We start from the raw sequence: 24761 nt of genomic DNA on the forward strand, positions 1-24761 counted from the left end.
TCATCCAACGATCTTCATCAGCTTAATCCTAATTTACATCTGCATCTTTAGCAAATCAGGAAAGTGTGTATTAGGCTGGCCTCTGGCTGTGGGGGAGAATGTTGACTGCTAAGGACTTGGGAGAGGTGAGCCATGAGTCTCACCCAAGTCCCTGTCCCTGATGCATCTACACAGAAAGGACATACTTTCAGTGTTGAGCCCCCCACCCCACGTTGGGGCTGGGGTTACTCTGATGTTGGGATGGTGGAGGCTGGTCCAGGCAGCACAATAGTGCAACGAGGGGAGGGGCAAACCAAGCGTCTACTCCTAAGGTGGGGTGGGGTCTTGGATCTACGTGTGGGGACCGGGTGTTATCTTGTCACAATCTAATTCAAGGTTCCCCTAGACCTTTGATGCTCTCTGAGGATAGCTCGATATAGTTCACTAATTTTTGTAATGTCACAGCTGTTCCATTATCTGGCAGGTCTATCTAGACTATCAAAAGGTGATGATGTTAAACCAACACACACACACCCCCCCCCGCCAGTGGTGAGAACAGACATTGGTGACAATCTGGCTGCCACAGATCTCTTACCACAGGTGGGTTTTGCTAAGAAGCTAATGAGGCTTCAGCTTCATTTCCTTTACTCTGCTTCCTCTTCCCATGGCCCTGCAAGGGGCCCTTGCAATATGTTGACTTGGTCATTTTGAAAAATTGGCAAAAGTAAGCTATTTGCTCACAATCAGTAAGGCCTGTCAGGTTTTACTCTGATGCTCCTCCTGTCAGACATCCCGCCTGCCATGTCAGATGGAACTGGACTGGCTGCTGGCAATTTTTGATTCAGTTAAGAGGGAAAGGAGGAATATATTTATTTCAGTTAGTGAGATATTTTCTGTAATAACAGTCACTTTCTTAAACAACTTAAGTTATTGCTAGGCTTTTGTGGCCAGAATTGTGTTCCTTCACATTCACATGTAAAGCCCTACCTTCCCCAGTATCTCAGAATGTGACCCTATTTAGAGACAAGGCCTTTGAAAAGATAATTATATTAAAATGAGGCCATTAGGGTATACTCCTAATCCAATCTGATTGGTGTCTTTTTTTTTTTTTTAAGGTTTGTCTGTCTGTTTGAAAGAGAGAGCCTGTACGGGGCTCGATCCCAGGACCCCGAGATCACCACCTGAACCCAAACCAAGAGTCTCCTGTTCAACTTGACTGTGCTACCCAGGTGCCCCTCATTGGTGTCCTTATAAGAAGAGGACGTAGACCAAATATGTCACATGGAAGGTCCTATGAAGACACAGGGAGAAGATGTACAACTATAAGCCAAGGAGAGAGACCTCAGAAGAAACCAGCCCTACCAAGATCTTGATCTTAGACTTCCAGTCTCCAGAACTATGAACTGTGAAAAACTAAGGAAAAAAAAATTTGTTGTAGACCTGTCTGTCGTATCTTGTTTTGGCAGCCAGTGATGTGACATAATAGGAAATGTCTATGTGGGGGCAATTGAGTGCTCAGTTGGTTAAATGTCAGACTCGGGTCATGGTCTCAGAGTCCTGATATCAAGCCCCATGTTGGGTTCCACACTCAGTGCGGAGTCTGCTTAAAGTTTCTTTCTCCCTTTCCCCTTCCTACTGTTCTCTTTTTCTCAAATAAATGGGTAAATATAGAAAGAAAGAAAGAAAGAAAGAAAGAAAGAAAGAGAGAGAGAGAGAGAGGGAGGGAGGGAGGGAGGGAGGGAGGGAGGAAGAAAGAAAGAAAAGGAAAGGAAAGAAGGAGGGAAGGAAAGTAGGTATATGTGGTCTTAGTCTTAATTCCTGACAGAATTTCTTCTTTTTCTTTTTAAGATTATTGTTGGGGTGGAACCTGGGTGGCTCAGTCCATTAAGCATCCAGCTTAATTTTGGCTCAAGTCATGATCTCAGGGTTGTGAGATCAACCCCTACATCAGGCTTGTGCTCAGCAGAAAGTCTGCTTTAGATTCTCCCTCTGGGCCTTTGCTTGTGTGTTCTCTCTCTCTCTTTAAAATCAATCAATAAACAAATCACTTTTTTAAAAATATTCTTTTAGGAAGACTGGTGTATTTATTATTTTAAAAAAAATTTTTTTAAGTAAACTCTACCCCTAACATGCAGCTTGAACTCAATCCTGAGATCAAGAGTCATGTGCTCTACCAACTGAGTCAGCAAAACCTCCCTTGGCACAGAGTCTAAGATCCTTGTAACTTCCTGTGTGGTAGGTATGAGAGGAGTATCTTTTGTTACTCGTAATAAGCACCTTGCACCACACCTGAGCTTATGTTAACGAGCTGACCTTGGAGAATGGGAGATGGTCACCAGAGGAGCCATGTGATTAAAAGGTAGAACTCAGACCAAACATGAACGCACATATGCACACACACACACACACCCCTCATGAGAGGGAAGAAGGGTTGGAGATTGAGCTAATTACCAATGGCCAATGATTTACTCAACCATACCTACATAATAAAACCTCCATAAAAACCCTCATGGAAGCGGTTTGGAAAGCTTCCAGATTGGCAAACATATCCATGTGCCAAGAGGGTTGTATACCCCAAACTCCACAGGTAGAGTTTTTGCACTCAGGACCCTTGCAGATCTATGCGCCTCTTCATCTGGCTGGTCAATTTGTATTACATTTGTATTTAAAATATCCTTTACAACAAATCAGTGATAGTAAAGTGTTTGCCTAAATTCTATAAAACTCTATAGCAAATTATCAAGGTGGCAATCATAGGAACTCTTGATTTGTGCCCAAGTCAGTCCTAACTGGGTAATATGCGGACCCACTCCCTGCAAGTGTATTTAAGCAGGTGGGGACGAGTAGATTTGGAGAGTGAGGCTTATCCTGTACGATCTGTAATGACTCTGGGTAGTAAGCATCAGAATTGAATTAAATTGTAGGGCACCCAGTTGGTAGATCCAGAGAGCTGGAGAATTGCTTAATGTGGGAAATAAACATAAATAGTGTCAGAAGTATTGTGAGTATAGAAAAACAGTTTTCCCTTATAGATCTAGTCAACTCGTACACAAACAGAAATTAGAGTCAACTGTGCTGACGGACCGAAGTCATGACATGGAACACAAGACTAAGGGTTGGATTAACATGGCAATCAATGTCCATGCTTAAACAATTGATATTGGGGGTGCCTGGGTGGCTCAGTGGGTTAAAGCCTCTGCCTTCGGCTTGGGTCATGGTCTCAGGGTCCTGAGATCAATCCCCTCTCTGCTCAGCAGGGAGCCTGCTTCCCTTCCTCTCTCTCTGCCTGCCTCTCTGCCTGCCTCTCTGCCTACTTGTGATCTCTGTCTGTCAAATAAATAAATAAAATCATTATAAAAAATAAATAAACAATAGATATTTTCTCTGTCACCCCACATGGAAGAAAGGATAAACTGTGATGGATTGACAAAGGAATCACTAAATAGAAATAAAGAATAATCTGGGGGCGCCTGGGTGGCTCAGTGGGTTAAGCCGCTGCCTTCGGCTCAGGTCATGATCCCAGGTCCTGGGTTCAAGCCCCACATCGGGCTTTCTGCTCAGCAGGGTGCCTGCTTCCTCCTCTCTCTCTGCTTGCCTCTCTGCCTACTTGTGATTTCTCTCTGTCAAATAAATAAATAAAATCTTAAAAAAAAAAGAATAATCTAGGGACGCCTGGGTGGCTCAGTTGGTTAAGCAGCTGCCTTCGGCTCAGGTCATGATCCCAGCGTCCTGGGATCGAGTCCCGCATCAGGCTCCTTGTTCATCGGGGAACCTGCTTCTCCCTCTGCCTCTGCCTGCCGTTCTGTCTGCGTGTGTTTGCTCTCTCTCCCTCTCTCTCTCTGACAAATAAATAAATAAAATCTTTAAAAATAAAAAAAAAAATAAAAAAAATAAAAAAAAAGAATAATCTGCTAAAACAACATGAGTATTTCATAAACAAAATATTAAAAGGAAAATATTTTTTCCTTTCCATTTTAGTGGAAAAAGAATATATATATATATATATATATATATATATATATATATATATAGTCTATGATTCCATTTATGAAGTTCCAAAAACAGACAAGACTGGCCTTTGGTAATAGAAATCAAGAATAGTGGATTCTGATTGGTAATGATCTCTCACTTAATCTGATAGGTGATGGTACAGGTGGATTCCATTTTTTATTATTATTTATCTGAGAGGGAGAGAGGGAGAAAGAGAGTACAAACAGGGTGAGGGGCAGAGGGAGAGGGACAAGCAGACTCCCCACTGAATGAGGACCTGGACGTGGGCCTCGATCCCTGGAACCAGATATCATGATCTGAGCCAAAGTCAGATGCCTGACCAACTCAACCCTCTAGGTGCCCCAAGGTGAATTCCATTTTTAAAAATAAATCAAGCTAAATAAACCTGTCGGGACCCCTCTCACTCTTGAGAGTTTTTCTATATGTTCACTTAATAAGCTTCTATTGCTTTACTCACAAAAAATAAATACATAAATAATAATAATAAATAAAAATACATTAAGCTGACCATTAAACATTTGTGTACTTCACTGTGGGGGCATTTTACATTTCAACAACAAAAAGTTTTTAAAAAATATTTAAGTGCGGGGGAGGGTGGTGCCTGGGTGGCTCAGTTGGTTAACCATTTCCCTTCAGCTCAGGTCATCATCTTGGGGTCCTGGGATCCCCACATTGGGCGCCCTGCTCAGTGGGAGTCTGCTTGCTTCTCCCTCTCCCTTTGCCCCTCTTCCCCCACCCTGCTTGTACTCTCTCTCTGTCTCTCTCAAATAAATAAATAAAATCTTTAAAAATAAATAAATAAAAATATTTAAGTAGAGGTTTCAGTTCCATTACTGTCTAGACAAACCAGAAGTTTTCCTCTCAGGAATACACTCGATGATGCGTTGAATTAAATTATAAATACATGTGCTATCTCTTTCAGATGAGAATCACCTGGACATTTATTAAAATTCTTTTATTTCTAGGTCATTGTTGTATAGAATACTACCAACACAGTATGGATGCCGTGACCTGAATTGTGTCCACCCTTACCATTATGAGACCTTATTTGGGGTTAGGATGTTTGGAGATGGAATCCAATTAAGATGAAGTGATATTGGATATGGATTGGCCCTAATCCTATGCCTGAGCCCTTCTAAGAAGAGAGAAACTTGGACACATAAAGAAGAGAAAGCCATGTGCAGACAATAATACACAAGAACAAGGCCATGTCAGGACAGAGGCAGACCTTGGAGCCACACAGTGCCACGGACTTCTGGCAACCACCAGAAGTTAGCAAGAGGCAAGGAAGGATCGTGCCTAGAGCGTGCCTAGAGCCTTCAGAGAGAGCATTGCCTGACTGACGCCTTGACTTCAAGACTTCTCACCTCCACAGTGTGAAAGAAGATATTTTTGTTGTTTTCAGCCATCCAGTTCGTGGTCATTTTTAATAGAAAGTGGCAGAAAAGGGCTTAACTTCCCCAACCAGGTCTGGGGTTTAGGCTAAATTCCCAGTGGCAAAGGGAATTGGTGTCCAGGAAGGAAGGCAAAAGACCAGTTTCAAAAAAGGGAGCCAAGAAGAAGATCCAAGTATGTGCAGACACTTGATATCTGATAGAAGTGGCAAGAAATATGGATGAAAGACAGGCTAACCGTCAAACGGCACAGGGACAACTCATTCTCCACGTAACTCACAAGGAATCTCTAACACACAATACAGAAATGAATTCTATGTTGATTAAAGATGAAATAATTAATGGATATCACTAAGGTCTTTTTTTTTTTTTTAAAGAGAGAGCAAGCGTGACCATGAGTACAAGTAGGGGGAGGGGCCAAGGGAAAGGGAGAGAGAATCTCAAGCAGGCTCCAGGTTCAGTGTGGAGACTGACATGGGGCTCAGTCTCACGACCCTGAGATATGACCCGAGCTGAAATCAAGAGTCAGATGCTCAACTGACTGAACCACCCATGTGCCCCTGGATATGATGAAGTTCTTAAAAGATGACTGTAAACAACAACCTGGGGAAATCTTGGGCCATGTGGAGAAAACAGTGGATTGACAAGTAAAGGAACAGATGGAAAAGGAAGGGGGAGGGAGTGAGCAGTAGAGGGGCTTCTAAGTATGTCCTTCCTCAGCTCCCCTCTCCCCTGAGACCCTGGGTTACCATATGGCATCTCTTTTTACAGTTGCTCTTTTATATTGAAGTCCCCCCTCTTTACATCATGGTTCAGTACCCATCTCTATCTCTGTCTATCTGCTACATGCACCTTTTTTTTTTTAAGATTTTACTTATTTATTTGACAGACAGAGATCACAAGTAGGCAGAGAGGCAGGCAGAGAGAGACGGAGAAGCAGGCTCCCTGCCGAGCAGAGAGCCCGATTCGGGACTCTATCCTAGGACCCTGGGATCATGACCTGAGCTGAAGGCAGAGGTTTTAACCCACTGAGCCACCCAGGTGCCCATGCTACATGCACCCTTTTCATACTCTGCTGAGCCCTCTCCCCGTAGGGCTGAGAAAAGTGGACTAAGCCCTCCTACTTCATATGGCCTTCACTTGAGTAAAACAAGCTCGAAGTTTTAAGAGTCCATACTGTCCATGGGCATTAGTCTACACCAATGCTTGGTGCCCCTTCTGATTTAGAGCTAGGCAGTGTGTTGAACAGGCACTCTGCATTTTTGTGTAGGAGGGAGCAAAGAAAATCTGGCCTGAGTCAGACTGCCGTCTGCTTCCATCAGGTGGGTGGTGAGAATCTCAGCATGTGAGCAAGTTCTTTAGGTACTTCAGGGAGGCCAGGAGCATGTGGGCAGTGCTCTGACTTGGGTGGGGTAGCTGTAGCACCCCACAGATCTCGTCATTGGGAAGAGACACCTAATGCTAGGGCTGGAGAGATGTGACCTGTAATTCCAAGAGTTCAATCCCTGAGAGGAAGCAGTTGGGGAGGGTGTGGCCCTTCCCAACCTCTGGTGACGGTCAAGGCTATCCTGACCATAAGAGAATGGCCTGGGCTGCAGCTTGAGAAATGGGTGGGAACATCGAAAGTAGCCATCATTGTTCCAAGTAGGTTCTAAATAAACACCTAATGATTTCCAACTCAGCCCTGGGGCAGAGCTCCTGGCCTCCCTGAAGACCCTGAAGAACCTCCCTGAAGACCTGAGTGTGATCTGAGGCTGCTGAAGGGCCCAGTATCTTGGGCAGGACTGGTCAGGGTGTATGAAGCCATCCTACATTGTTGATGATCAAGGCCAGGATGACTCAGAGGGATACTGTCTCTGGTGGGCAGGGTCGATAGGGATGACAACCAGTCTATAAAGAAGGCTACTAAAGAAGCATGGGGGGAGGGGCGTGGACATCCTCTGACTCACAGAGTGTGTGTGTGTGGGGAGGGATGTGCTGGATAGAGAGAGGAAAATCTATTGTGGCAGTGACACTAATTTACTTGTGATTGAGGAAGAGTGAGAGCAAGGGGAGTGAGGGATCACCAGGGGAATCTCTTGGGTGTGAAAAGAAACAAAAACAAAAACAAAAAACAACCTCACTTAAAATGGAGTCAAGGAATTTGAGAGCCAGAGTAGGGGGGTTGGGGGGTTAGGAAGGAAAAAATGAAATAAGAAGGGAGCCAGAGGGAGACAAACCAGAAGAGACTCTCAATCTTACAAAACGACTGAGGATTGCTGGGGGGAAGGGGGCGGAGAGGGTGGTTGGGTTATGGACATTGGAGAGGGTATGTGCTATGGTGAGTGCTGTGAAGTGTATAAGCCTGATGATTCAGAGACTTGTAAAAATTATACAAATAATTTTTTAAAAATGGAGCCAGAAGCCCTGGAGGGGCACTCTCATACACAAGTCATTCCTTGCAGGCTGCATACCTAAAGAGGGCAGAAAGATCATTCTTTTTTTTTTCTAATTATTTTCTAATTATTTTTATTAACATATAATGTATTATTTGCCCCAGGGGTACAGGTCTGTGAATCATCAGACTTACACATTAACCTATCCCTCCTCGCCACCCCCCCCACCTCCAAGCAACCCTTGGTTTGTTTTGTGAGATTAAGTGTCTCTTATGACTCTTATGAGTTGGGCTGCCTGCTTCTGCCTCTCCTTCAGCCTGCTGCTCCCACTGCTTGTGCTCTCTGTCAAATAAATAAATAAATAAAGCCTAAAGAAGAAAAAAAAAAAGGAGGAAGATCTCCCCTTACCCTAACAACAACCCACTTACCACCACTCGGCATCAAAAAGAAATCTCCACAACCCCAAACTCTTGCTCTTCTCCAATAAACTTTGTTCAAAACAACCCTCCCCAAATTCCTCCTAAGCCCTCATCAAAGCTGACCTTTCCTTTCTCTCTTCAGACTTGCCTATGGCTTGCCACAGTTTGCTTGTCTCAAATTGCAATTCCTCTGCTATTCCTGAATAAACTTGTTTTGCTAATAAAATAACTGGTTTTTGACTTTTAAGGTTCATGTGGGTGAGTGTGAGGGACAACTACCAACTTACGTGAGAAAACTTTGTTGAGTTTTGTTGTGTGTGCATGTGTGTGTGTGTGTGTATGTGCTTGTAGTGTTTTCCAGAAGTGTCTTCAAAAATTGTATCTGCGGGGGCGCCTGGGTGGCTCAGTGGGTTAAGCTGCTGCCTTCGGCTCAGGTCATGATCTCAGGGTCCTGGGATCGAGCCCCGCATCGGGCTCTCTGCTCAGCAGGGAGCCTGCTTCCTCCTCTCTCTCTGACTGCCTCTCTGCCTGCTTGTGATCTCTCTCTGTCAAATAAATAAATAAAATCTTAAAAAAAAAAAAAAATTGTATCTGCGTCTCCGGACAGGTCCAGCATGGGATGGAAGGGGAAGGTGTGGTAGATGTCTGCCACGTGGGGAGTGGGATGAACTTGGGCAGGACTATGTGTGTACTGGGAAGTGTGTGTCAGAGGAATGCCTGTGAGAGAACAGTTCCTGGAGACTGCAGTGGAAGTAAGTTGGAATCTTTTGTGTGGAAGAATTTTGCGGCAGGCGGGGCAGGACTTTGTGTAGAAGGAGTGTGTACGTGTGTACGTGTGTACCGAGTGTGAGGAAGCAAAGGTATGTGGGGAGGGGGGAACAAGTGTGTGTTTGTAGGGGGTGTGGACTGAGTGTGTCAGGCAAGCGGGCTGGAGAGTAGTGGAGAAAGGGTATGTGGTGGAGGGGGCATGAGGAGCCCTTCTGTACCGAAGGCATTGTGAGGGGTGATTTGTGCGTGTGCCGAGGGAGGGTGAGTAAGAAACGGAAGGCTATGTAGGGAGACATGTTTATTTGTGGGGCTTTGGGGTGCAGGCTGTGTGGAGTCACACAGTCAGGTGGAGGGTGGGTGATAGTGCAAAATGCAGGAGGTAGGGGTGCATGCGTGTCTGATAGCGGAGGTCTAAGTGTGGAAAGTGAATTCAGGTGTGGGAAGGGCAGGGTCATTAGAGGTGACAATTAGTGTATAAAGAAGGCTACTAAAGAGGCATAGGGTGTGGGGTGGTCTCCCTATGACTCATCCTGCCCTTGATCATCAACAAAGTGGGATAGCTTCACAGTGAAGTCATAATGCAGCCAATAAAGGGGAGGGATGGTGGAGAAACTGGGTGTCACTATCCTTTGATTTTTTTCTGGTTTCTTTGTGGGTGTGTGTTGGGGGGGAGGAGAAGGGGGAGAGTGATTTGCCTTGATTTCCAAAAAACTCTACCCAACAAAGGGTGACGGAGCAGTGACCACGCGGTGCCCCAGAGTTCGGCAGCGCTCCCCCACAGAGCCGGTCCCACCCATGCCCAGTGACTGAACTGGTTTGTCTGCCCTGCTAGTGTCTGCTCCTCAGAGAGTCTGCCTGTTGCCTGAGCAGTGATAGTCTCCTCAATCCTCTTACCCTCCAAAGGGCAGAAGGGGGGTGCATCTCCTGCCCCACAAGAAAGTAGAGGGGGGCCGGGGCACCTGGGTGGCTCAGCAGGTCATGATCCCAGGGTCCTGGGATCAGTCCCACCTGGAGTTCCAAGGGGACCCTACTTCTCCCTCTGCCTCTGATCTCCCCCACACACACATGTGCTCTCCCTTGCTCTCTCTCCTTTCTCTCTCTCTGAAGTGTAAAATGTAGGGTGGGGGTGTAAAATTAGAAGTGGGCTAAGGGAATGCAAGGAGGCAGGGGGAGGAAGAGGGAAAATGGCTGCTGGAAGTGAGGCAGGACAGCTGACAGGTGCCAGCCCGAACCACAGTGGGGGCCCAACCCTCCGGCCTTCGCCCCTCTCCACGCCCACCCTCCCCATTGCTGTTTGCCCACTTTCTTGGGGAAACTTCTTGTTCTCAGTCCCCATCTCCTTCCTATGCCCCTGCCCGGCTCCCCAACCCCTCTCCCTTTCCACTTTACTCCTCCTCCCCAGGATTGCTCAAGTCTCCTGCCTCCTGTTAGTCCTCAGTGCTGCCTGTGGGAGAAAGGGTGACAGGGGGACTGGGGAACCGGGCTGGTTGACCCCCAGGCCCCACCCTTGGACACTAAAGGCCATGTGCATCCCGGAGCGCCCTCCTGGAGCAGTGGGTGGGCCAGGGAGAGGATTCTGGGCCCTGGGCCAGAGCTGGTGGATGGCTTTCCCAGCTGGCCGCACCCCTGTGGAGGTTTATTCACACTAAGCCCAGGCATGGTCCTGCACCGCATGCACCTGGAGAATCAGAGGCAAGCCAACACACACACCCCACCCATACCCGTTCATCCTCCAGGCACTCCAGCCCTGCTTTCCTGAAATGCTCTTCCTGGCCAGAAACCAGTCAACTCCAGGGTATTTATGGAAAAATATGTGTGTACTTTCTGCTTCGGGCTTAATTTTTTCGGCTATGTTACTAGACAGGAGCAGATACTGTGGGGACCTTCCCTGCGTTGACACTATTCTCCCAACATAGCCAGTGCCTTCCCCACATGTTGTTAGACCTACTGTGTGGGCATCAGTATGTACACTGTGTGAACATCTTGGGAAAAGATGCCTTTCTCCTCCGCACCAGTCCTGCCTTCCAGAAGCATGGTACCTGGTATCATAGACGCTAGGATTCGAACTCCCTTCTTCCCTGTCGAGATCCTGTGGGGCTGCTGTGACAAAATGCCACAGACTGGGGTGCTTATAAACAACAGAAAATGTTTTCCCTCAGTTCTGGCATCTGGGAAGTCCAGGATCAAGGCTCTGGCAGGTGTCTGGTGAGGGTCTGCTGCTTGGCTGGTAGACAGCTGTCTTCCCACTGTGCCTTCACATTGTAGAAGGATCCAGGGAACTTGGGGCCCGTTCATGGCCTGTCCTCCTGGCCTAGTCACTTCCCCAAGGCCCCACCATCCAATACACCCACTGCAGGCAGATCCCCTACCCAATAACTGATGGATAGGTCACCTGGAATTCCTGAAATCAACGTGCACAGTTATGCTTCAGGCCTTTGGTTCATGCTCATCCCCTGCCTAGAATTCTCTTTCTCTGTACGCACTACCTGGTCAAGTTCTAGTAATCTGTGAAGACTCACTCAAAAATCACCTCCTATGAAGACGTTCCACCTCTTCTAGACAGAATGCATCATCCCCTTTCTGAGCTTTGAAAGCTCTGAGCCCAGAAAGTGTCCCATTGTGTCCTAATTAGGCTGCATGTTTGTCTCCTTTGTTGGTTCATGAGCTCGTTCCTAAGGGGCCCATCCCTTACCAGCTTGTGTGTCCCAGAAAATGGTTAGTGACTATTCATGACAGAGGATCAGTAAATTTGGAAAGAACAAAGTGTTTTCATTAAACTGAAAACACCAGGATCTGGGAACAACTTCGTTGTAGGACTCAAGTCTAGATAAGTATTTTCATTTCCTGTTTGCCTTTTCAACACTCCCATCCACACCTCCATCATCTGCCTTCGGTCTGTGAATTGAGTAATCTCAGCAATCGTCACTTGCCAAATGTAATTACGAAAGAGTCATTAGGAGAACACCAGATACTGTGAAGACAAGAAGGTGGTGGACAAGAGGGTGGCTCCCTGCCTGTTGGAGATTACATCCTTTTCTTTTTTTGCCAGATTCAGGAGATGCTACGGAGATTAAGAATCAAGGTGAGACACCAGGGTGAATCTGTCACTTGAGCTTCCAACTCTTGATTTTGGCTCAGGTCATGGTCTCAGGGACGTGGGAACCCTGCTTAAGATTCTCTCCCTCAGCCCCTCAACAAACTGAAGTTTATTAAAAAAAAATATACATATACATATGTAATATATACAATTTATATGAAATATATTTATTAAAATATATACCTCATGTACACAGGGGAGATATTCAGGGAAAAATTAGTGACTCCTGGAAGGGGCTAAAAAGCCAGGATTAAGTGGCATATTTAATAGAGAAAAGGGGAGCAGGGATGTGGGCCTTTTAGGAGAGAGTAGCTGATTTTTTAGAAAAGATGAATGAACCCTCCGAAGAATAGATAAGAGGTATAATAGTTTGTGACAAAGCTGTCTGGGTGTGTTGTGGACTTCTAGTCTCCACTCTTGTGATGAGTAAATCCTGGTTGCCAGAGGATTGTGGACATGTGAGTTCCTTTCCAAGTATCTGTCTTCAAACAAATGGGGGTCGGGGGGTGGGAAGGGAGTTCAGAGACAGCCTCCCCCTGCATTAGCTGTTTCTCAAAATAAACAATATGGCAAAGCAGTAAATGTGAGGGTGCCATATCCTACCACCCTTCACACCATACACAAAAAAATAACCCAAATTGGATATATATGTAAGGGATAAACCTATGAAAGCATTAGAAGAAAACATAGGAGTAAGTCTTTGTGAGCTTGTTTGGAAAGACCTTCTTAAATGCACCAATAACATAAGTAACAACAACAGCAAAAGATGAAATCAACTTCCTCAAAATTTAAAACACTTGTGCTTCAAAGAGACCATCAAGAAAGTAAAAGAGACAACCTACAGAAGGAGAGAAAGTAACTGCAAACCGTCTATCTGGTAACACTGGTATCCAGAATATATAAAGAACTCTAACATGGGATAATATGCAGGTCATAGCCCAGTTTAAAAATGGGGCAAGGATTGGAGTATGCATTTCTCCAAAGAAGTGTATAAATGGACAATAAACACATGAAAATTCCTTAATATGCTTAGCCACCAAGGAAATACAAATCCAAACCACAGAAAGATACCACTTCACATCTCCTAGCATGGCTGGCATCGAGAAGACAAGACACTGACAAGTGCTGGAGAGGATGTGGAGAAACCAGAACCCTCCAGTGTGGCAGCAGACAAGGCTGATGGAGTCAGTGTGGGTGATGGTGTGAGGCAAGGGGTCCATGCGTGTGGGGTAACCCGTGTGTCTGGGTGAAGTGTGGAAACATCCACAGTATGGATGAAGAGCAGGTAGGGAATGTTGCTGGACAGTGACGGGTGGGGATTTGCTCCTTCTGCTTCACTTCTCTTTTAGAGTTTCTCTTCTGAACATGGTATCCAAACCTGCATAGCCATCAATGGTTTTTCCTTGGACGATTCTAGTTCTCTCATCTTTCATATGCCACAGGGTCTACGTCCAATAAACCACTTGCCTCTTAACCATTTTCGTTCATTTGCTGTTTCATTTCCTGTATTCTTCTACATTTTTTTCTTACGTAGTTGCCCTGGGGATTACAGTTAGCAGATCTACCTAAACCAGTCTAGCTCAGAGTAACACCAACTTTGCTCCATTATCCTTTGATTCCCTCTCCCTCTTTGTGCCATCATTGTTATACAGATGACCTCTTTATGCAGTTTAAACCCACATACCTCTTAAGCCAAACAGGTTTATCACTGGTGCTTATGCAATTGTCTTTTAAATCACATAGCAAATATACAGACATCAAATCATTATGTTGTAAGCCTGAAAATGATACAATGTTATACGTCAATTATGACTCAATTTCTCTGAAAATCAACAGGAAATAATTACAGGGATGGCTGGGTGGCTTAGTTGGTTAAGTGTCTCCTTCAGCTCAGATCATGATCCCAGGGTCCTGGGATAGAGCTCCACATAGGGCTGTCTGCTCAGTGGGGAGTCTGCTTCTCCCTCTGCCTGCTGCTCCCCCTTCTTGTGCTCTCTCTCTGTGACAAATAAATGAAACGTTTAAAAAAATTAATTACAAATAAGATTAAATGTGTAGTGTCTGTCATGTTTACTATATAGCTACTTTTACCATTGCTATTTATGTCTTCCTATGGATTTAAGGTACTGGCTAGAGCTTAGGCTTAGGTTTGGGACTTCAGACTCACTCAGTGACTGTGGAAAATGCTGGCCCCTTTATAAGCTAAGATGGACAAAGTCACACATAGCCTGTCCATGAGCCCAACCCGCTGGGTGTTCTAGCAGCTGCGTGAGTTACCCTTCCTGCCCACAAGTAGCATACCATACACGGAACATGCTCCAACAGGAATCTGTGGTCCTTCTGCCAGGCCAGGGTGGAAACGTGTTCTCAGACAGAGCTTATCCAATTTTACTAGTCGGGAACGTTAGATGTAGTTCCAGACCCCTTCACACACTGACCCTGAGTCGTCTGGGCAAATAACTCCCTCTTCCCAGAGAGAAAGCCCTGCACATAGTCTATGGTTACTTTCTTTGAAGTTTGTTTGTTGCCAGGCAACGTGGGGAAACCCTGGGCCTCAGGGTCCTTGACCCAGCCCATCCCCAGGAGTCACTGAAGGTTCTTGGTCTTGTCCTGAGAATAATTCAAGGACAGACATTCAACACAGCGGACGAATGACACAAGCAGGAAAGTTTATTAAAGAGATTCTCTCAAAATGTGAGAGCTGGCGAGAGAGAGAGAATGCTGAGCGGTTGGGTTTCTCTCATTATTGACAGTTGTTAACTAGGGGTGGAATATTCATTCCTTGGTATGGTGATGCAGAGTTTCCTACTTTTTCTTCTTGTTTGGTCAGGGGTTCCTTGTCCTGGCACCCGCCATCTTGGGTCCGGCTGGTTTGATCCAGGTCTTTGTGGAGTGCAACCAGGCAGGCCCCCGACATTCCTGATAGCACCTGAGAGCTGCCCTTGACTTCCTGATTGGTGGCCTCCAGGTAGGAGGTGACAACGGATGGCTGATTCTAAAAAATTTGATCTAGTTAAAGGAAAGTCAGTGATGCAGCCCACTTACTGGGCATCAGGAAAGCCCTGGAGCCAGACTCACAAGGTATCACACCAAATGGGTGTGACTTGCATTTTAAATAACCAGCAGGATACCAGGCACACAGTGAAAAACCTAACTATGGGAGGGACAGATTGTATTTGACATTGTTATCCTCCAAAATTCTTGTTGAAATCCTTAACATAAAGGTATTAGGTGAGTCGTTCAGAAGTAATTAGGAGAGGAGGCTGCCCATCACTGCTGCCTATAAAAAGAAAAGGAAGTGCTTGTTGTCTCCTGCTGCAATCCACCAGGTGAAGACACAAGGGGAAAACTGCCCTCTGCAAGCTAGGAAGGGGTCCTCACTAGACAGAGGATCTGCTGATGTTTTGATCTTGAACTCCCCAGCCTCAGGAACTGTCAGAAATAGACACTTGCTTTCTAAGCTACCGGACATGTGCTATTCTGTTATACAAACCTGAGCTTGCTAAGATGGTTGGATGGAATGGAGCAGGGAGGATAGCTGTAAAAGTGAGGGGGGGATGCGCTGAAAAACATTAAGTCTTCAGAGGCACTTTCAAGAGAAAAATGACGTGAGAAATGTCACAGTGACACCAAAGCTTTGTTCTTAGTCTAATTTGCACAACTCAAACACCAGAACCCCAAGACTTTCTCTAATGATAAACTACTTGGCTTTTCTTGGGTCCACAAGTCTTGTCTCCAACAGGATTGTTGGACTCAAGATTGTCAACCTGTCTTTGATGATAGACAAGGTGCCCTGTGTCTTCAGGTCCTTTGATTAACCTGTGTGCACTTGGGAAGTGTGAATCTCAATCAGATATGAGGGAAGAGATCCAGTAGACATAGAAGGGGGTGGGAAAGGGGAGAGTGGAGAAAATGTGAGAAGATGGAGGAGGCAATGGGAAGATCAGGGAGGGAAGAAGAGCCAGTGTGGGAAGACAGGAGGCTGGTGGCAGCATGGGGGCGTGGGGGAGGGGAAAGGAACTCACTTCACTGCCAACAGTCCCACTTAGACTGGAAGTGGTTTTGAGGAGAGTGGAGAGGGATTTTTTCAAGTGAACTTTGCTTTGTGATGTCTTCTCTCTGTCTTGTCTTAAATGAGTAATTTTATCTTGAACAGGTACAAAACTCTCCCTCAGCACCACTTGCTTCTGTCAGATTCCTGCAGGACTGTCAGCCATCTTATATGACAACATTGGGAAGTGCCCCACACCCACTTCCTGTAGTGTGCTGTCCAAGGGTGCCGCTCCTCAGGAATGTTGCCAGTATCTTACACTGCAGGTTTTCTTTTGTTATTGCCATTGCTGGTACAAGCCCGGAAGACAGTGAGCCATGAGTGTCCTGGGATCTGGGTACCTAGCGGGGGCGAGGGAAGACAGGAGAAAAGGGATTCCCCACATTTCAGGCAAGTGCCAACCTGTCCATGTGCTCTGAAGGACCAGAACCCCAGGCTAAGGCGCTCTCCTTGTACGGTGTTCCCATGGGGCAACTCCCCCTCTCCTGCCAGTTCCCACCTTCTATTCCAGGAAGCCTCTCCTGGTTACCCCCAGGAGCCATCATGAATTTGGCATGTGTCCTATACTGTCTTTTTTTTTTTTTTTTTTTTTTTTTCCCTTTCTGTTGAAAGTCCTGTCTGGTCAGCTAGATTTTAAGTCCCAGGAGGACAGACACTGTCTTTTAGTTTTTCTGCCTAAGAACTTGACAGATGTCACTAAAAGTATTTGTCAGATGTATCCTCCTGGTAATAGTATGTGTCCCTGAGCGGTCTATGGTAGGTAACATCAAAGTACTTTCCTAAGGCTCAGGTAGTAAAAGGTGGGGACTAAGGATGCAGAAGTGGAGGGGGCTGGGATGGAGACAGCTCTCCCTTCCCTCTGCAGTAAGCCTTTCAGAGGGAGTCTTGGGGACCCCAGCTGTCTTTTTCTTTCACAGATGCTCACTCTCTCTGCCTTGACCTCACTGTCACATCTCAATCCAGACCTGGACACAGCTGGTATGAAGTGCAGGGTTCAGTGGACAAAAAGCCCTTCCTTCAGTATGACAGTGACAACAGGAAGTTCAGACCTTTGGGTCTCCTGGGGCAGAAGGTGAATGCCACCAAAGCATGGACAGAACTGACAGAGACACTGGAAGAGGTGGGGCAAGAGCTCAGGATTATCCTGCCTGACATAAAACTGGAGAACAGCATGACTAGGGGTGAGTAGGGGAAGGGGCTGGGGAGAGGGAGACAGTCAGCAAGAGAGGTAAGGAGCATGTGCAGGGAAGGGGGTCCTGTACAAGAACTCAACATTGGCCCCACCTCAGAGACATGCTGGACCTCACAGGAGATCATGGTGTTAAGAGTCCAAGCTGAAGACTTTGTGTGTGGATTGCAGGTCCTCCCACCCTGGACAACCAGCTGTGTCGTCAGCATTAAGCAGAACGGTGCCCCACTGCATCCTGGTGCTTCAACATGAATGGACAGGCGGCCCTCCTCTTTGATGCGATGAGCGTGACCTGGACAGTCATGAACCCTGGGGCCAGAGGCATCAAGGAGGAGTGGGAGGACAAGGGACTGTCTGACTATTTCAGGAGGATCTCCATGGGAGACTGCAATCACTGGCTCAGGGCATTCTTAGAACACTGGGAGAAAGTGCTGGAACCCCCAGGTAAATGAGCAGGGTGAGGTGGTTGCTCTCTTTAAAGGTCAAATACCGGGACTCCTGGGTGGCTCAGTTGGTTGGACGACTGCTTTCAGCTCAGGTCATGATCCCGGAGTCCCGGGATCAAGTCCCGCATCGGGCTCCCAGCTCCACGGGGAGTCTGCTTCTCCCTCTGACCTTCTCCTCGCTCATGCTCTCTCTCACTGCCTCTCTCTCAAATACATAAATAAAATATTTAAAAAAAAATAAAGGTCAAATACCTTCTTTCTCTGTGTGGATAGGAGTACGGGTGTGCAATTGATTTGACGAATCCGTCAAATAGTCAAACTAAATAGTCAACTAACTGAGCTCTTGGTGGACTGGAGAGGCAGTGACCGCCATAGGCCCTCCTATTGCACTCCTTTCCATTCCCCTCCCTCCACGCAGGGGCCCCCTTCCCCTACAACCAATGATCCAGTCACCTGGAACTTCTAGGTGGTCCCCGAGTCTACAAGCTACATTGTGCTTACAGCCTTCTCTTCTTCCTCTGTTTTACTTATCCTTTAAGCAGCACAAAAGTCACATCTGAGGAAGCCCTCCCCACCTCCCCCAGACAGAATGAAGCACCCCCAGTTCTGTCACTCTCAAAAAGCTCTGCCCACAGTGAATATGTCACACTCTGTGATAATCAGATAGGCATCAGCTGTCTCCCTCAGTAGAAATATGAGCTCCATGAGGACAGGGCAGAGCCCCGCATTCCTCCATTGACCCCAGGATCGGATAGAGGGGCTGCCACAACATGAATCAATAAATTTGGGGGGTGACATGGGCTGCCTGGGACAAGTAGGTGCTCAGGAAGGTATTTTATTATTTTTATTGAATTATAATTAACATCAGAATATATTAATTTCATATATATAATATAATGATTCACCAATTTTATACATTACTCAGTTCTCATTGGGATAAGTGGATTCTTAAGCCCCTTTACCTGCAAGGATCCCCTCTGGCGATCCTCAAGAAGGTATTTTCTTGGGTTGAACAGGACTTTCACTTTTTGTTTGTTTTAGCACCATCAGTAAATGTCTCAGAACCCAAGTCTTCGTCCACCCGGGAAACTCCAAGGATTGTTTTAGCAATCTTCATCAGCTCAGTCTGGATCTCCTTTGGCATCTTTATGAAATAAAGTAAGTGTGCAGCAGGCTGCCTCTGGCTGCGGGAGAGGACGAAGTCTAGTAAAGACTTGGGAGAGGTGTGCCATGGGTCTCACCCACGCCCTTGTCCACTGATCCATCTCTACACAGAAATGATGCCCTTTCTTAGTGTTGAGTCCCACACCCCACACTAGGGTTGGGGTTACTCTGATGTGGGGGCGGATGGAGGCTGGTCCAGGTGGCACAATAGTGCAGCGAGGGGAGGGGCGAAACTGTGTCTAGTCCTACAGTTGGGCGGGGTTTCAGATCCACTTCCTGGATAGAGTATTGCCTTGTTGCACTCTATCCTAGGATTCCCCCAGTTTTTTGATGAAAAAATTGTTTGCTCTGTGAGGATAGTATGATGTCCTCAACAATCTTTGTAATGTCACAATAGTTGTTCTATAATCAGGGGTTTCTTCTCTGGACCAGGACGTAGTTACAGCGTTAGACCAACCCTAGCTGGCAAAAACTGACACTAATCTGACTGCCAATCCAATACATGATCTTTTACCATGGGTGGGTTTACTGAGAAGCTGATGAGTCTTCAGCTTCAGAACCCTTCCTTTAGGGGCGCCCAGGTGGCTAACTTGTTAAGAGTCTGCCTTTGGCTCCGGTCATGATCCCAGGGCTCTGGGACCGAGCCCCGCATGGGGCTCCCTGCTCAGTGGGTGTCTGCTTCTTCCTCTCCCACTCTACCCCCCTGCTTGTGTTCCCTGTCTCGCTCTCTGCCAAATAAATATACAAAAATCTCAAAAAAAAAAAAAAAAAAAAAGAACCCTTTCTTTACTCAACCTCCTCCTCCCATGGCCCTTGAAGGGGGCCCTTGCAATGCGCTGACTTGGTCATTTTGAAGAACTGGCAAAAGGAAGCTATTTGCTCATGATCACTTAGGCCTGTTCGTTTTACTCTGATGGTCTTTCTATCAGATGTTCCCTATGTCAGGTGGACCTGGAGAGGCTGCTGGCATTTTTTTTAAATTCAGTTGAGAGGAAAATGAGCTAGGGATATATTTATTTTGGCTTGATGAGAACTATTTATGTGTTCACATACACTTTCTTGGGCAGATAAATTATTGCTGTGCGGAAACCAGAGGACCGCCCTGCTGACTGACTAGATGTCATAACACAAAGGTACAAGGCCACATGGCAAAGTGACATGTGGGAATTAACTTATCTGTTTACATATTAATGTGCCCTATAGCACCTGGCTTAGTTGCAAGGATAAATAATAATGTGACATATTTACAAATGAAACACTATGGAGAAATCAATAAGGAGGGAACTGCTACACAAAACATGAATGATTCCCATAGATAGGAAATTCAGAGGAAAATGTCAGACACAGAAGAATATATACTCTGTGTTTCTATTTATGTAAATTTCAAAATCGACAAAACTGATCTTCGGTAATAGAAGTCAGAATAGTGGACCCTTCTCGGGAAACGATCTGTAAGTTGATCTGACAGGTGATTATGCAGACACAGTTCACCTTTAATAAAACATCAAGCTGACCATTAAAAGATTTATACACTTTACAGTATAAGAATATTACATTTCAACAGAAAATGTCTTAAAAAATTTTAAGTAGATATTTCAGTTTTCATTAATGTCTTGATGAGCTGGTAGTTTTCTTGTCAGGAATATCCTCAATGGTGAGTTAAATTATAAATACATTATACATTTTTTCTGAATAGAATCAGATATATATATGCAGTGAAAAACAGGGACACAGGTAGACAGAGAGAATGTGATAACATGTCAGACAGCGTCAGAGCCCACTGACTAGTCCTCTACCTATATCACTGCTCTAGTCTTCCAAATTTTCTTTCTTTCTCCCATTGCTGTCACCATCCTCATAATGTCCTCCCCAGGTTCATCCAGACCTCACAAACCGAAGTGTAGCAATTTAGAAAAGTTGGCAGCTCTGGGGTTAAAGTCACAGTTCCTGGGGCTCTCTGTGGAGTCCAAAGTTAAGATTCTTTTTTTTTTTTAAGACTGTATTTATTTATTTGAGAGAGAGAACATGTGTATGTGAGAGAGAGAGAGGGAGGGCACGGGAGCAGAGGGAGGGTCAGACGGAGAAACAAACTCTGCAGTGAGCAAGGAGCCCAACATGGGGCTCAATCCCAGGCCCTGGGATCATGACCCAAGCCAAAGGCAGACCTTGACGGACAGAGCCACCCAGACCCTTCCAAAGATATGATTTTGATGACAAAAATAACCCACTCCATCTATGGTTCAACAAAGAGCAATGTTACTGCTGTTGGAAATGATTCAGTTCTTTGAGCTGTTCAAAAGAACACTAATGTTCAGTCTTCTCATTTAAAAAAAAAGAAAACTTTTTATTTTTTATATTTTTTAAAGATTGTATTTATTTATTTGAGAGAGAGAGCAAGTAAAAGAGAGCATGAGAGGGGAGAAAGCCAGAGGGAGAAGTAGACTCCTCGAGGAGCTGGAAGCCCGATGAGGGATTGGATCCAGGGACTGTGGCATCATGACCTGAGCCAAAGGCAGCTGCCCAGCCAAATGAGCCATGCAGGTGCCCCATAAAGAGCTTTTAAAAAAAAAAGATTTTATCTATTTATTTGACAGAGATCACAAGCAGGCAGAGAGTGGGGCAGGAGCAGACTCCCTGCTGAGCAGAGAGCCTGATGATGCAGGCCACCTAAGCTGAAGCCAGAGGCTTAACCCACTTAACCCGAGGGATCATTGGTGGGTCATGAGCAGGGGCGACAATCTGGACTCGCAGTTGGCATCTGAAGGATGGTGAGGCAGGGAGCCTTGTAGGACTGACCCCTTGTGTTAGGATTCGTAATCAAAGGAGCTAGACTGATACAAAGTGAAGGTCAAGCAAAGCTTTATTTCGCGCCAAGCATCAAGAATCAAACTGACCCGTCAGGGCTGTCTCTTGCAAAGAGGCGACCCCTCCCAGCTTCACAGACTAACTTTTATGGAGGTAGTTTCGCCGAGCTATACACAGGTGGCCAATGAGATTGCAATACACAGAGAAAACTGCACAGTCGTGTTAGGTCACACATGGGCGGCCAACTGAATTACAATTCACCCTAGTAGATATATGCGTGCCCCACTGATTGGATGTCTCTACCTTGCCTGACCCACCCTTGTATCTGGGCTTTGCAAGTAAGTTCCTCTGGGAGGGGCAGGGTCAATCTAAGTTTACTGCATAAGCAACTAAATGGCTCCCTCTGATTAAGTAGGCCCTTACACTTGAACTGTGGGATCTAAAGCCATTTCCACCTAATCCGTGTCAGAATGGAATTAAATTGTAAGCTACCTGGCTACTGTCTGGAGAATTGCTTGTTGGGGCCGGGACACCCTTTTTTCCTCCATCAGTGGAATTGAGTGCAAAACCTTTTTAGTGGAACTTTGTGGCAGCAAGCCTAGCAAATAGACACGCGGGACATACAAAAACTAAAGGCACAGGCATCCCTAAGGTCTCAAAAGATGATTGCAACAACACCCTGGAATATCTTGGTAAACCAGAGACAATGGTGGAGCTGACAGGCAAGTAAACTTGTGCAAAAGGGAGGGTGAGGGAGTGAGCAATAGAGGGCTTTGCTGGTGGTTTCCCTCTGGGAACCAGGCAGTTCCCACCCAATGTCCCTGTTCCTTCCCCATCGCGCCCCTCAGACCCTCCCACCCCCACACCCCGCCCACCATTCCTTGAGGCCAATGGCCTACCTACCCACCTCACCACAAGTGTGGGAGGTAAGGTTATGTCATTGTTTCTGTATTATAGGTAAACAGCCTGTGCTTTAAAGAGAGTAGGTGCTTGCCCCAAGGCCACATGACCAGCAAGAATTGGCCTAGGTGTTGCTGTCCAAGAACTTGAGACTGTGCTATATTAAGCAGGTTAAGTTGCATGAGAGATGAGCCAGTTTTTAAATATCTGAAGGACTGCCACTTGGCAGAAGGTAGAGATTGCTCTGAGAGACCCCAGAAAATGAACTAGGACAAGTACAAAGCAATTAGAACTGAATATAAGGAAAAACATTTCTTTTTTTTTTTTTTTTTAATTTGACAGACAGAGATCGCAAGTAGGCAGAGAGGCAGGCAGAGAGAGGGGGAAGCAGGCTCCCTGCTGAGCAGAGAGCCTAATGCAGGGCTCAATCCCAGGACCCTGGGATCATGACCTGAGCTGAAGGCAGACACTTAAACCCACTGAGCCACCCAGGTGCCCCAGGAAAAACATTTCTAATGACTATAATAGAGTTGCCCAGAAATGGACTGGCTTTGCTATGTGAAGTAGGATATTCCCACCCACTATAACTCAGGGATAGTCACGGCATATGTGGCGTAAGGTTGTTGTAAGTCAAGAAGTCAGCGTTTACGCAGAACTCAAAACAGTTCTTGGCAGTCCCTAACACAACACTTCTTATAAGTGTCTCTTAAGTTTAAAATAAAAATCAAAAGAAGTGTCCAAGCAAACACTGGGCATTGACTTAGTCAGTGATTAGACAACTTTCCAGGAATTTCCTCAGCTCCTTACCACTGCCTTTGTCTCACTCCGTCCTCGGTGGGGGAAGGAAGGCAGGGCCAGAAGCCTTCATGTTTCACCTTCATGTTCTCTGCACCTCAGTCACGACCCCTGGGAGGATGCGGGAGGGGGGGCAAAGGACCAAACCGGACTCAACAGAACCTCCCTCCTGGGACCAACTGTCACTGACTCAGTTTCTGTGCCTTCCTGGAATTGAGGTGAGGTAAACTCAGGCTTTGCACAAAGAGGGCAGAAAAGGCCAGACTGAGCGAAGCAGGAGTCTTGGGCACAGACAGAGGTGGACATCCAAGACCGCTTGGCCCTAGAAGGGAGAAGTATTCCCTGGGAGACCAGCTGCCAGGTTGCTCAGAGCTCTCCGACTTTGTGTCTAGGCCCTCCTTCAGGCCCAGCAGCTCATCTGCCCTACCTCTGAGTCATCTCACAGGTTTATGCACAATGGCTCTTTTACCTCAAGCCTCCCAGAGATTTAATCAGGCCAGACCTGGATCACTTGCCTGTGTAAGGGCCTATATAGCCATTGCGGCTCCATCTGGTTAAACAGTGATTTTGTTGTTTATGCAGTAAAACTTAGACTGACCCTGCCCCCTCCCTCCAGGGGAACTTTCTTAAAAGCAAGTCCGGGAAACCAGTCCCAGGTAACAAAGCCCAAATACAAGGGTGGGTCAGGCCAGGTGGAGACACCCAGTCAGTGGGGCGGCAAACTGTGTCCCTAGCTACCAAGGAGTGTGGGCCCCACCTATTGGGCGCCAATTCTGACCAAGGTGATAGGCTAGTTCAAATAGCTACTGTGGGGTGAATTGTAATTCAATTGGCCACCTGCGTGTGACCTAGCATGGCTGTGCAGCTTTCTCTGTGTGTTGCAATCTCATTGGCCACCTGTGTGCGGCCAGGCTCAACCGCATGGCCTTTGCTCATAAAAGTTAGTCTGTGAGGCTGGGAGGGGTCGCCCTATCTGTAAGAGGCAGCCCCTACCAGTTGGTTTGATTCTCGATGCTGGGCGTGAAATAAAGCTTTGTTTGACCTTCGCTTTGTATCAGTCTCGCTCCTTTGATCACAGACCAACTATTGGGGGACCTTTCAGCCTGCAAGGGAGAAAAGCACCCCAAGTTTAAGGCCAAGCAAGGATGCTCTCAGGGAAGCCATCTGGGCTTTTAAAGTTGTCAGGCAGCTCCTGCCTTCACTCTGGTCCTGTCTGGGGCAGTGTGCTTACTGTCCTCCCTTGCCCCTCTGGACTGCTCCCTTTGTAGCCCTCTACTGAGCCGTTTCTCTGCTCCATCCTCCCCTTGCACGGAGCCCTGGAGCTCACCTGGCTTTCCAGCTATGCTGTTCTCACTGACTCCATGTTTC

At 46.4% G+C, this 24761-nt stretch overlaps 1 pseudogene; it reads right to left on the reverse strand.

Moving 5' to 3' along the window:
- The window catches only part of LOC111158228, a 33779-nt pseudogene extending 18819 nt beyond the window's left edge, over positions 1-14960 (reverse strand).
- Positions 14961-24761: the final 9801 nt, after the last annotated feature.

The sequence above is a fragment of the Enhydra lutris genome, unplaced genomic scaffold (assembly GCF_002288905.1).
Source record: "Enhydra lutris kenyoni isolate GAN:26980312 unplaced genomic scaffold, ASM228890v2 scaffoldscaffold58, whole genome shotgun sequence".
Classification (NCBI taxonomy): domain Eukaryota; kingdom Metazoa; phylum Chordata; class Mammalia; order Carnivora; family Mustelidae; genus Enhydra; species Enhydra lutris.